Here is a 12,943-nt window from a genome sequence, read left to right on the forward strand (position 1 = left end):
AGAGGGGCTGGGATTGTGGCTCAGCAGTAGAGCACTCGCCTAGCAAGTGCACACCCTAGGTTCGATCCGCAGCACCACATAAAAATAAATAAAGGTATTGGGTACAACTACAATTAAAAAAATAAATATTAAAAAAAGAACTATAGAAGAGAGAGGTACTAAGTACAAGTCAGGCCCAGTGAATAGTGTAACGAGCACTTACAGGCCACTTACTGGGCTTTGCACTCTTTGGGCATTTTCTTTTAATCTTCACAACAATGCCATGAAATGGGTACCAGTATGACACCAGTTTTCCAGCTTAGAAAATTAAATATTAGAGTTGTTAAGTAACTTTCTGGTCACAAGCTTATTGAAACTGGTGCAGTGGTAGAGCAGGGATTCATACCAAGTGTGCCCGCTCTCTATGGGATACGTGCTCATTGTCCACTACTTTGTACTTTATCTGCTCATCTGAGTCAGGGAGCATTTCCTAGATGAACATGAGCTGAGCATTGAAGGACAAGGGAAAAAGCAATCCAGGTGAGGAATCATGTGCGCACAAAAGCATGAAATTATGAAAGGCATTGTATCTGCAGAACTGGAAAAATTCCAGTTAGCATAATTCCTTACTGATCAAACTCACACACAGATTTGTCTTTGACTTCAGCACTTACCATACCATCTTCTCCCCCTCCCCCACCTTGGTACAGGGGATTGAACCAGGAGCACTTAACTACTGAGTCACATTCCCCAGCCCTTTTTTGTATTTTATTTAGCAACAGGTACTCACTGAGTTGCTTAAGACATCGCTGAGTTGCTGAGTCTGGCTTTGAACTTGCAATCCTCCTGCCTCAGCCTCCCAACCCAGAGAATACAGGCATGCACCAGTGTACCCAGACATGCTTCTTCTTAATGAAACACTTCATGAATTTGCATGTCATCTTTGCACAGGGGTGCCGCAAACTGCCCGGCCCCAGGCCGGCTGAGTCCCGCTCCTGCTGCCGAGCACTGCCTGCGGCACCCCTGCTGAGCGATTCCCTGCTGAGCTGTCAGCAGCTATTCTAGTAAGAATAGTATTAGGAGAATAAGATAAATGTATCCATAATAATGGACCTTCTTGCCAAAATACCCCTGTAGGAATATTTTTGTCGGTAATACAATAAATAATAAAGGCAAACTTATATCAATTCTATCCAAATGCATATTTTCCATATATGTTTCAATGATTTTTAATGCCTTTCTAGCTTCAGGCGTTAACATGCGGGGTGAATTTGGATCTGATGGACCTTTTAAAATATCAAATAAAGGTCCTAATTCTCCTGTTGGTATGCCTAGATAAGGCCTTATCCAATTTATATCTCCCAATAACTTTTGAAAGTCATTAAGTGATTTGAGTTGATCTACTCGTATTTGAATTTTTGGTGGACGGACCATGGTTGAGGATAATAGAACTCCTAAATAATTAATTGGAAGATTTAATTATACTTTATCTATTGCTATCTCTAGATTATAATTTTTTAATAAGTTTGTAAGCGTGGCATAACATTCTAGCAATGTGTTTTTATCTTTATGTGCCATTAACACATCATCCATATAGTGAAATATCTGTAGTTCAGGGTTTTGATTTCTAAGTGGCTGGATTGCTTTATCAACATAAATTTGGCACAAAGTTGGGCTGTTAGCCATCCCTTGAGGGAGTACTTTCCATTCATATCTCTGATCAGGACCTTCATGATTCAGTGCAGGGATAGTAAATGCAAAATGTGGACTATCCTCGGGGTGAATTGGAATTGAGAAGAAACAATCTTTAATATCTATAGCTAGAACATGCCACGTTTTTGGTAAAGCAGACAGTTGGGGAATCCCTGATTGAGCAGGTCCCATAATAACCATCTCATTATTAATGGCTCTTAAATCTTGTAATAATCTCCATTTACCAGATTTCTTTTTAATAACAAAAATGGGAGTATTATGGGGAGATACGGAAGGTTGTATATGTCCTTCCACTAATTGCTGTTTGACCAGATCATGGGCTACTTGTATCTTTTCTTTAGTTAGGGGCCACTGAGGAACCCACACTGGTCTTTCTGATTTCCAAGTAATTTTGATTGTCTCAGTGGCCCTTTTTGAAAACCCAATCCATGTTTATCTATCTCTTGATCTACTTGAATTGGTGCTGTTATATCTTGTTCTTGATTTCTTAATCTCTTTTCTTTTCTAAAGCCTTGTTTTGCCCTAGTAGTGGGCGCGTTAGGATTGACGTTATTTGTTAATGTCAATCCTAATTGATCTAGGACGTCTCGTCCCCATAAATTTATGGGGAGATGGTCCAATACATAGGGCTGTATAGTTCCTTCACATCCTTGAGGATCCCTCCAATCTAATACCATTGCACTTCTATGGGGATTAGTTGCCACTCCTAGGCCTCTAAGCGTTTGGGTCGCTTGCTGTAATGGCCAATGTTTAGGCCATTCCTGGCGAGATATGATGCTGAGGTCAGCGCCTGTGTCCAGCAGTCCATTAAAATCATGCCCTTGAATATTTAATTTTAGCATAGGGTGAGAATCTAAATTTAAAGATAGCATAGCCCAATCTACACCTGTGGAGCCTAATCCCTTGGAACCTCTTTCTACATTACAACTGGAAAATTTATCATGTAGGCTTGGTATTATTAATAACTGTGCTATTCTATCTCCTGATGAAATTACTGATATACCTCTTGGAGAACTAGCTATGATTTTTATTTCACCCTCATAATCGGGATCAATTACCCCAGGAGTTATCATAAGTCCTTTAAGTGTAGAAGAACTGCGTCCTAATAATAAGCCTACTGTTCCCTGGGGAAGAGGTCCTTTTATTCCTGTGGGAATGATTTGAACTCCCATCTCTGGAGTTAATACTGCTCTGGCAGAGGCACAGATGTCCAACCCTGCGCTCCCTCTAGTCTGTCTGATGAGGGATCTGATGGATAATGCGTCCTGGGCACCACCTTGATGGTGCTGCTGGGTTCCTCCATTGCCCCGTATATTTGTGGTTTTGGGCCCCGGGGCATTGGGCCCTCCAATTCGTTTTTTGACAACGGGGCCTGATGCCTTTCTCCACGATATCGTGGGTAGACACTTGGTCTTTGTCCATTTTTTGATAACGGAATACCCTCTATGGTGGTTTGAGAATGGCATTCATTAGCCCAATGTCTCCCTCTATGGCATCGTGGGCAAATACCCGGGATTCTACTCTTTTGATACCTAGCTTTGTTAAACCCTCCTCCTATGGGGCAATTTCTTTTAAAATGCCCTTCTTGATTGCAATTATAGCATGTTTTTGGCTTGGTACTTAAAGCCTGTTTTACTTCAGCTGCCATGACTTGTCCTTGTTCATTAATGTCTCTACATAATTTAATATATGTGTTTAAATCTTCCTGTTTCCATGGTCTAATGACCTCTTTGCAGCAACGATTTGCTTGATCGTAAGCCAGCTGTTTTATAAATGGCATTGCCTGTTCTGTATTTTCAAATGTCTCAGAGGCTGCTTCAATAAGTCTAGCTACAAAGTCAGCGTAGGGCTCATTAACTCCTTGTATTATCTTAGATAGTTGACCTTGAAAATCCCCTTGTCCCTTTAAAGTTTTCCATGCCTTAATTGCATTTATAGCGACCTGAGCGTATACGCCAGGATCATATCTGAGCTGTTGCATTTGCTCTTGAAATTCCTCTTTTCCCAGTAACATTTTCAGGTCTCGTTCAGGGTAACCTGCTTCTGCATTTCGCCTAGCTGTCTCCTTGCAAAATTCCTCATTGGCAATTTTCCATAATAAATACTGTCCTCTATTTAGCACAGAATTACACACGTTAGCCCAATCTGCTGGTGTTAAGTTCCAGCCGGTAATAGATTCGACCATACTGACTGTGAAGGGAGCGGCCGGGCCGTAGGCTGCTACAGCTTCCTTTAATTGCTTTATTATTTTGAAATCTAAGGCACGGTAAACTCGTTCTTTTTCTTCTCCCTGCTCAACTACAGGGCATGCTAGTTTTTGGGGTCCCGCCTCAGGATTCCGTTCATCATCTATGGAGGCAGGTAAAGCTGTTGGTTGAACTATGCCCTCTGGTGGTGGAACGGAGTTAGTAGCAGCCTCCCTATCTGACGACCGTTTTTTCCCTGAGCTTGCCTTGTTCAAATTTTCTTCTATCTGACTAGCTTGAGAGACCTTTTGTTTTGCTTGACCTAATATGTTTTCTGCCATGGCTTGGACCTCTAACAATTTACTTAACAGTTTTTCGGTTTGTTTTTTACTAGATTCTAATCTACTATAAAGGTAACGTAACCCAATAAGATAGGATAGAAGAAAGCCAAAACAGAATGAAACAGAAATGGAGAGGAGGAAAATGATTATGTCAATTTTCTCTCTCTTAGGGCCGAATAACTTCAAACCTTGAGTTAACCATTTATCCCAACTCGTCTGAAAAAATTGTAAGGCTAGAGAGCCTGAAATAAGAGCAGAATAAATCAAAACAGAAATACCCATTCTGTCGCCTTTCCTTAGGGGCGAGCGATATTACTCACCTTTAAATTTTGGGCGTTCCCGGTACAGGGCCACCAAAATGCCGCAAACTGCCCGGCCCCGGGCCGGCTGAGTCCCGCTCCTGCTGCCGAGCACTGCCTGCGGCACCCCTGCTGAGCGATTCCCTGCTGAGCTGTCAGTGCACGCGGGCTTGCAATCTTGCAACCCGGTTGGGCACAAAAACACAAGCCAGTCAAACTGAGACAAAGTTTTATTTAGAGAGAGGCCGTGTGCGTCCCCTAACAGGTGGGTCCGCCACGTGTGTGTTCTACCTGAGCCGGGGGGTTTCCCCTTCCCCCGGAACACCCTCCTACCATCCTTTCCCAACCAATGGGAACTCTCCCATTACAAGAGTGACATGAGTAACCTGAGTCCTGAAAATGGGCCCAGCTAGACAGCATGAGTCCAATTACCATATGAATGTGAATTGCTGGCTGGCAGTCATAAAATCCAAAGGTGCCTGTATCAATATTTTTGCTGTGGCTCCTAACACAGGGGCTGTGCTAATCTCTGTTTTATTCCAATTTTAGTATATGTGCTGCCAAAGCAAGCACAATTCTGTCTCCTCCTCCTTCTCCTCTTATTTTTGTGGTATGGGAGATGGAAACCAGGGGTGCTCTACAATTGGACCATATCCCTAGCCATTCTTATTCTTTAAGACAGGATTTTTGTGTGTATGTGTGATATTCCTCTTTTTATTATTCTTTTTTATATACAAAATATACAGTAGAGTATATTTTGAAATATTATACAAACATAGAATAAGTATAACTTGTTCCAATTAGGATCCCATTATTGTGGTTGTATATGATGTGGAGTTAACATTGGTTCTTTATTTATATGAGGATAGGAAAGATAAGTCTGACTCATCCTACTGTCTTTCCTATTACCATTCCCCCTCCCTTCCCTTCATTCCCCTTTGTCTAGTCCAATGAACTTCTAATCTTCCCTTCCCTTGTTGTGGGTTAGCATCCAAGACAGGATCTTTCTAAGTTTCTAAGGCTGGCTTTGAACTTTTTATCATTGTAACTAATATAGCTCAGATGTGTGACCTCCAAAATTAGTGATTTTTATAAAACTAAAAGCAAGTAACTAAGGGGGAAGATTGGAGCTCAGAATCAGAGAAGTAGAAAGTACAAAGCATTGTTTAGTATAAGTGAGATTAGGCCAGCTGTGTTTGTTGGCAGGTAATTATCAAAGTTAGAATACTGTCTTCTCATGGAGTCTTGGAGACTGAAGTCTTATTCTTTTGATGGTTACATTCCTGAGAAATGACTCTCAAGTCCTTGAGAGATGCTTCTGTGCCATGAAGGATACATATTTACAATTGTAAGCCCTTTTTTCGGGTAAATGCCCAGCAAATGATTGTGGTCCATGGTTTTAGACTTGAAGGAGCATGGCTCTTACAATGAGACTCCACTATTGATTGCTAAGTAGCATTTCCTCTCCTGGTAGTAACCTCAAATATTATTAGAGAAACCATTTCTCCACTCTTGGCCATATGATTTAATTCTGAATATAGACCTCGGTGTTGTCCTGCCCTGCCCCCCAAATTTGGCAACATACCAATGGACTACTCATGACTCATTCTATCTTAAATTTTTATCTCATTGTCCTATATGTGAAGTCCCTCATCTTGGTAACCTATATTTGATTGCTTGAAACCCTCTGGGAGTTCTTTTTCAAAGTTAAGTGCAGGCAGGACAGTGACTTGAATCCCTTTTTCCTCATAGTTTCTCCTGATCTTGGTCCTTGGTGTCTTATCATTTCCAATATGCAAAAGAAATTTCAGAAGATCAGTTCATGGTCAGTCAATTCCATTGCTCTGGGCCTGAGATAAGGCAGAATATCATGGAGGAAGAGCATGGCAGAGGAAAGTTATTCAGTTCATGGTAGCCAGGAAGCAGAAACAAAGATAGGAACCATTTTTGCAACCTTGAGGAGAGAATCTAGAGTTCCCTGGGTGTAGGTAGGGTGAGATAACAAAGATTAAGGCAGTAGTTGTAGCTCAGTGGTATGGCACTTGCCTCATATGTGTGAGGTATTGGGTTCGATTCTCAGGACCATAAATAAATAAATAAATAAATGTCCATCAACAACATAAAAAATTGTTTAATAAAGAGTAAGGCAGGGCTGGGGATATAGCTCAGTTGGTAGAGTGCTTGCCTCACATGCCCAAGGCCCTGGGTTCAATCTCCAGCACCACAAAAAAAAAAAAAAAAGATAAGGCAGAGCCAAAAACAGAAAGAAGCCAGTCTCCTCCTGACAGTGTTTGAGCCTAAGGCCCGACCTACTTCTGGGCTTTTTAGTCACATGAACCAATAGATTTGTGTGTGTATACATGTGGTCCAAGACTGAACATAGGGCCTCATGTAGGGGATATACCCCAACCCCGTCAATACGTTATTTTGTTTAAGCCAGAAATATTCTGTTTTTTATTACTATCAGCCAAAACATCCTAACTGGTAAAGTTGTGAAGAAAGAAAATGGAGGGCTGAGGATGTGGCTCAAGCGGTAGCTCGCTCGCCTGGCATGCGTGCTGCCTGGGTTCGATCCTCAGCACCACATACAAACAAAGATGTTGTGTCCGCCAAAAACTAAAAAATAAATATTAAAGGCCAAATGTCACCTTCTCAGAGAGGCATTTAAAAAAATGGAACATTATTAAGCAAAAAAAAAAGAGACAAATGCCTGCTGGCTCAGCGGTAGAGTGCTCACCTAGCTTGTGCAAGGTCCTGGGTTCGATCATCATCACTACCTAAAAATAAATAAATAAAATAAAAATATTGTGTCAACTTACAACTAAAAAAATACACACACACACGCTTAGAACACTGTGTCAGTCCCAGCACATCAAGGTCCTGGCTCCAGGTAGAGAAGGGTCTGAATATCTCCTTCCCAGCCACTGGCTGTCAGAAACTCATTGAAGTGGACGACGAACGCAAACTTCGTACTTTTTATGAGAAGCATATGGCCACAGAAGTTGCTGCGGATGCTCTGGGTGAAGAATGGAAGGGTTATGTGGTCCGAATCAGTGTGGGAACGACAAACAAAGTTTTTCCATGAAGCAGGGTGTCTTGACCCATGGCCGTGTTCGCCTACTACTGAGTAAGGGGCACTCATGTTATAGACCCAGGCGAACTGGAGAGAGAAAGCACAAATCTGTTCGAGATTGCATTGTGGATGCCAATCTGAGCGTTCTCAACTTGGTTATTGTAAAAAAAGGAGAGAAGGATATTCCTGGACTTACTGATACTACTGTACCTTGAAGACTGGGACCCAAAAGAGCTAGTAGAATCCGCAAACTTTTCAATCTCTCTAAGGAAGATGATGTCCACCAATATGTTGTCAGAAAACCCTTAAACAAGGAAGGTAAAAAACCCAGGACCAAAGCACCAAAGATTCAGCGTCTTGTTACTCCATGTGTCCTGCAACACAAGCGCCTGCATATTGCTCAGAAGAAACAGCATTCTAAGAAAAAGAGGCTGCAGAATATGCCAAACTTTTGGCCAAGAGAATGAAAGAAGCCAAAGAAAAATGCCAGGAACAGATTGCCAAGAGACGTAGGCTGTCTTCTCTGAGAGCTTCTACTTCTGAGTCCAGTCAAAAATAAGAATTTTTATCAGTAACAAATAAATAAGATCAGACCTTCAAAAAAAAATACACACACACACACACACACACACACACACACATATATATATATAAAAGAGACAAATGCCAAAGAAATTTTCACTTTTCAGACAAAGGAAATATGCTATAAGGAGCCAGCAGTGAGACTAAAGACACATAAAATAAAAGCAATAATCAATAGAAGTACCTAATGCTTTTGAGTCATAGAAGCATCTGAATGTAGAATATAGGAAGAAATTTAGAAAAAAGGGATGCCCACCAGTACCTGGGAAAAAGTAATCAGTCATCAAATATTTGTCCAATGAGTAGATTAATTATTTGGTATCTTCTGAAAACTCCTATATAATGGCAGATAACAGGTTTTTCAAGGCTACATTTTTTTTTCATCTTTAAACTTTTCATGTCATTCTCAGAGGTTATCTTGGGCTCATCTTTTGGAATAGTTTTTTTGGTGGTACTGGGGATTGAACCAAGTGCAATGCCCATGTTAGACAAATGCTCTACCACTGAGAATGAGCTACATCACCAGTTCAGACTTGAATTTTAACAAGTTTGTAGATGATTTTCACTTGCATTCAAGAATCACTAAATTTGGTTGTAAGAATGGTATCTTGTTCACCTTTGTTTCTGCAGAAATTAATTCAGTGCCTGGCACAGAAAGCTGGTTTCTCATCTATTTGACATGTGAAATATGTAAGATAGGGAATCCTGTATTATTAAACAAGCCTACAAGTTTGGCCTTTGATAAAGCAAAAATTTATATTGTAGGATTTCTAAGGTAACTGTTGAATACTTGTCATTTCATTATACATTTCTATTTTCTGTTTATGTTTGAAAATTTCCACAATAAAATTTTTCTAAAGAAATTAAAATTGTGTGATTCCCTGGTATTAGTGGTTTCAAACATCCATTACAATCAGCTGTGACAAATGTCTCAAGTAATGAGTAAATAATTACACTCAAGAATTAAAGTTAGCTGAGCACAGTGGTGCATGCCTGTAATCCTAGCAGTCATTTTCCTTTCCATAAATTGAGATCAATCTTGTTCCATTCTCCTTACTTTCCAGTCACTTTAGTTTCATGTTAGTAAATAGATCTCAAAGCCAGGTATGATGTTGTACACCTGTAATCTCAGAAATTCAGGAGGCTGAGGCAGGAGGATCACAAGTTCAAAGCCAACTTCAGCAACTTACTGAGGCCCTAAGCAATTTGACACTATTTCAAAATAAAAAGGGCTGGGATATGGCTCAATGGTTAATCGCCCTGGATTAAATCCCTGGTACCCTACCCTACCCCCAAAAAATTAAAGTTTAAGACCATGATTCATGACTTTGAAGTGAGATGGGTTCTATCACTTAACAACTAGATGACTTTAGGACCTCTATGTGTCTCAATTTCTGGATTGATAGAGATGTGTTGTCCAGGAAGGAAGGACTTGCTTCCCCAGCTGACAACATTTAGCTCTTAGATACTTCAGAGTCAAGTTGCAGAGTCCTCATGTATAAATTCACACCCTTCCCATGTGGACTACATCTAATGACTAAGGCAGGGCTAAAAAGGTCTGGCCAAGCCAGTATGGTGGGGCATGCTTATAATCTCAGCAATTTGGGAGACTAAAACAGGAGGATTCCAAATTCAGGATCATCCTGAGCAGCTAGCAAGACTCTGTCACGAAAGAAAAGTACTGGGGATGTAGCTCAGTGGTAGAGCATCCCTGAGTTTAATCCCCAGCACCACACACACAAAATAAGTCTGGTTATTTCAACTTAATATGGGTCAACTCTGATTTTAGCTTCAGAGTGTCCATGTCACAGATTGACATGATAATCAGGCCCACACTTCAGCTCATCTTCTCTTTCTCTCTCTTCCAAAATTGTTAATCCCAGGGATACTGATAAATATCCTGCATGCTAATCTCCATCGGAGTCTACTTTTTTTTTTTTTCCCCTGACACTGATGATTGCACTCTACCTCTCCACTGAGCTACGTCCCCAGCCCTTTTTATTATTTTCTTTTGATCAGGGTATCTCTAAATTGCCCAGGCTGGGCTTGAACTTGCAATTCTTCCTCCTCAACCTTCTGAATAGCTTGGATTACAGGCATGCACCACTGCATGGCCTGAGTCCATTTCCTGAGAATGCAATCAGCAACAATTGTTGCCAGGAGTGGTCTGAGAAAATAGGCAATGAAGTTTAGGAGGTAGGCCATCCAAAGATCTACTACAAGATAGTGTAGTGGATCAAGTCAAGATATTGACTATTTCATTGTTGATGAATAGGGTACATAGTATGCCAGTGGAAGAAAATGTACTAGCTGGTGGATATCAGACTTATGAAAAAAAAGGGAGTTATAGTAATGATAAAGATAGTGGAATTGGGTGGTTGTTACTGAAAGTCAGGTGTGAAAGCCTGGGCCTCCTTAGTCACACATAAAGAAGCTTTAAATATCTACAATCTGGGCTCAGTGGTAGAGTGCTCGCCTAGCATGCATGAGGCACTAAGTTCAATCCTCAGCACCACATAAATGTAAAATAAAGACACTGTGTCCACCTAAAACTAAAAAAAAAAATATTTTAAAAATATATCTACAATCTGAGAGAAAGGAAAGTGGAAGTCCAGGATAATCATCAGAGTAGCCTGATTTCCAATAAGGTTGAACTTGCAAGGCAGATCTGTTAAACGAAGGCCAGGGCATTATCTGGGAAATAATGGAATTTGGGATAGGAGTAGTTGGTTAATGCTCCTGAAGAGGTCTCCTTCCCCCATCAGTATTAGGAATTGAACAATGGTTAGGCAAACGTTCTCCAAGTGAGTACATTCTCAGGTCCCTCATTTTTTCTTTTTGTTGTCCTAGGGATGGAACCTATGCTAGGCAAGCATTCTACCACTGAGTTATATCCTCAGACATTTTTTTATGTAGAAAAGGGTCTGGAAAAGTTGCCCAGGCTGGCATTAAACTTGCAATCCTCCTGCCTCAGCCTCCAGAATATCTGGGATTACAGTTATGGGCCATCACATCTGGTGCTTGTCTTTCTTGTAGACAGGCCTGTCTCCTGCAAATTGCATGTACAGCCCCCATACACAGCAAATCTGCCTTTACCCTTTGCCCTGGTCACTACACTTATAACCAAGTTTTGGGTCTGATAAAAGAGGAAAGAAACTATACCCCAAAAAGCTACAAGAACTAGCAAAGCAGTAATGCCAGGAGTTGGGAGAATAACAAGGACTGCATTCTGAGGGTGCTTATCAAGATAACCAAATTTTTCAGCCAGGTATGGCGGGGCATGCCTGTAATCCCAGTGGTTTGGGAGGCTGAGGCAGGAGGATTGAATTCAAAGCCAGCCTCAGCAATTTAGTGAGGCCCTAAGCAACTTAGTGAGATCCTATCTCTAAATTATATATATGCATATATATATATATATATATATATAAAGATATTATATTCAACTACAACTAAAAATTTAAAAAATAATAAAAATAGATGGACACAATCCCTTTACTTATTTTTTTTATGTGGTGCTGAGGATCAAACCTAGTTCCTCACATGTGGTAGGCAAGCACTTTCTTGAGATACAGCATTTATTACCTTGCTAAAGATCCCAAATTTGCAGAATTGCTACTACAGTGGCTATTAAAAGCATGGAAAAATGCTACAGCTCATGTGAAGTAAAAAAATATAAATAAAAAAGGCAGAACTGCCAAAACTGATTGTTTATGATTAGAAAGCTTAGAGAAATGAATGTAAGTGAAAAATATAAGGCTAGAAAAATCTGTCAAATGATTGTTTCATGGAAATACCTAGAAGATACACCATTACCAAGGTCATAAAGAAAACATATTGGTAAAAGGTGCACCAGTATCACTAGGAGTTTGATAGTGTTTCTATCATGTGGGTCATGACTAACTACAGGAGAGGTTGTTACAAAGCTAGGCTCACTAATGGCAATGGGGTGATTGGGCCTTCAAATAAGAGGCCAGGTGGCAGTACTTACTGCCAGAAACTAGGTAGATGCAATGATTATAATTGGAAGGTTAGAGTGACAGTCAAGGACGCCTGACCCTCAGGGAATTATGGAGATTGTTAGTGGAACAAGGACAGGAAATAGGTCAGAAAATTGACAGCAGGTGCCTCCAGTAAAAAGTTAGCATTTCTTGCCCACTTTCATATCTGAGCCAATTTTCAGATTCTGAACTCAGGTCTTAAAGAGAAAAGGACACCTAAAGGAAGGTCCCTGCAACACCATGGCTGCTGCGACCAGCGCCGCCAAACTAGCAGGTTCCAGTGTCCTATGCCTTTGTATAAGACTTTCCCAGCCTCCAAGTATGCCACAGCCATGAAGTCATCAGGGACCCCAATCTCAGACATTGGTCTCCCAGTCACTGTCACCACTCTCCACACATGGCAAATATTCACAGCAATGATTCCCCTAGTCTTTCTGCCAAAGTTCATATACACACATACATTTTTTGGCGGGGTGGGTATTGGGGATTGAACTCGGGTGCTTGACCACTGAGCCACATCCCCAGCCCTAATTTTTTTTGGATTTTATTTAAAGACAGGATCTCATTAAGTTGCTTTGCATCTCACCATTACTGAGGCTGGCTTTGAATTCGTGATCCTCCTCACCACTGCACCTGGCACACACATAAACTTTTTTTTCTCTTTTTAGTACTGGGGATTTAACCCAGGGATTGTTGTACCAGTGAGCTAAATCCATAGTCCTTTTTATTTTGAGACAAGGTCTCTCTAAATTGCTTAGAGTCTAGCTAAGTT

The 12,943-nt window shown here is 40.8% G+C and overlaps 1 non-coding gene and 1 pseudogene across 1 annotated transcript; one reads left to right on the plus strand and one right to left on the minus strand.

Moving 5' to 3' along the window:
• Nucleotides 1-4,988: 4,988 nt before the first annotated feature.
• On the minus strand, nt 4,989-5,091 carry LOC113186189 (U6 spliceosomal RNA). Its single transcript, XR_003301240.1, has one exon. It is a non-coding gene; the product is annotated as a U6 spliceosomal RNA (small nuclear RNA).
• A 1,025-nt stretch (nt 5,092-6,116) lies between these two features.
• Nucleotides 6,117-8,150, plus strand: LOC113183780 (small ribosomal subunit protein eS6 pseudogene; annotated as a pseudogene).
• Nucleotides 8,151-12,943: the final 4,793 nt, after the last annotated feature.

This window comes from Urocitellus parryii, chromosome 6 (genome assembly GCF_045843805.1).
Source record: "Urocitellus parryii isolate mUroPar1 chromosome 6, mUroPar1.hap1, whole genome shotgun sequence".
Lineage (NCBI taxonomy): Eukaryota > Metazoa > Chordata > Mammalia > Rodentia > Sciuridae > Urocitellus > Urocitellus parryii.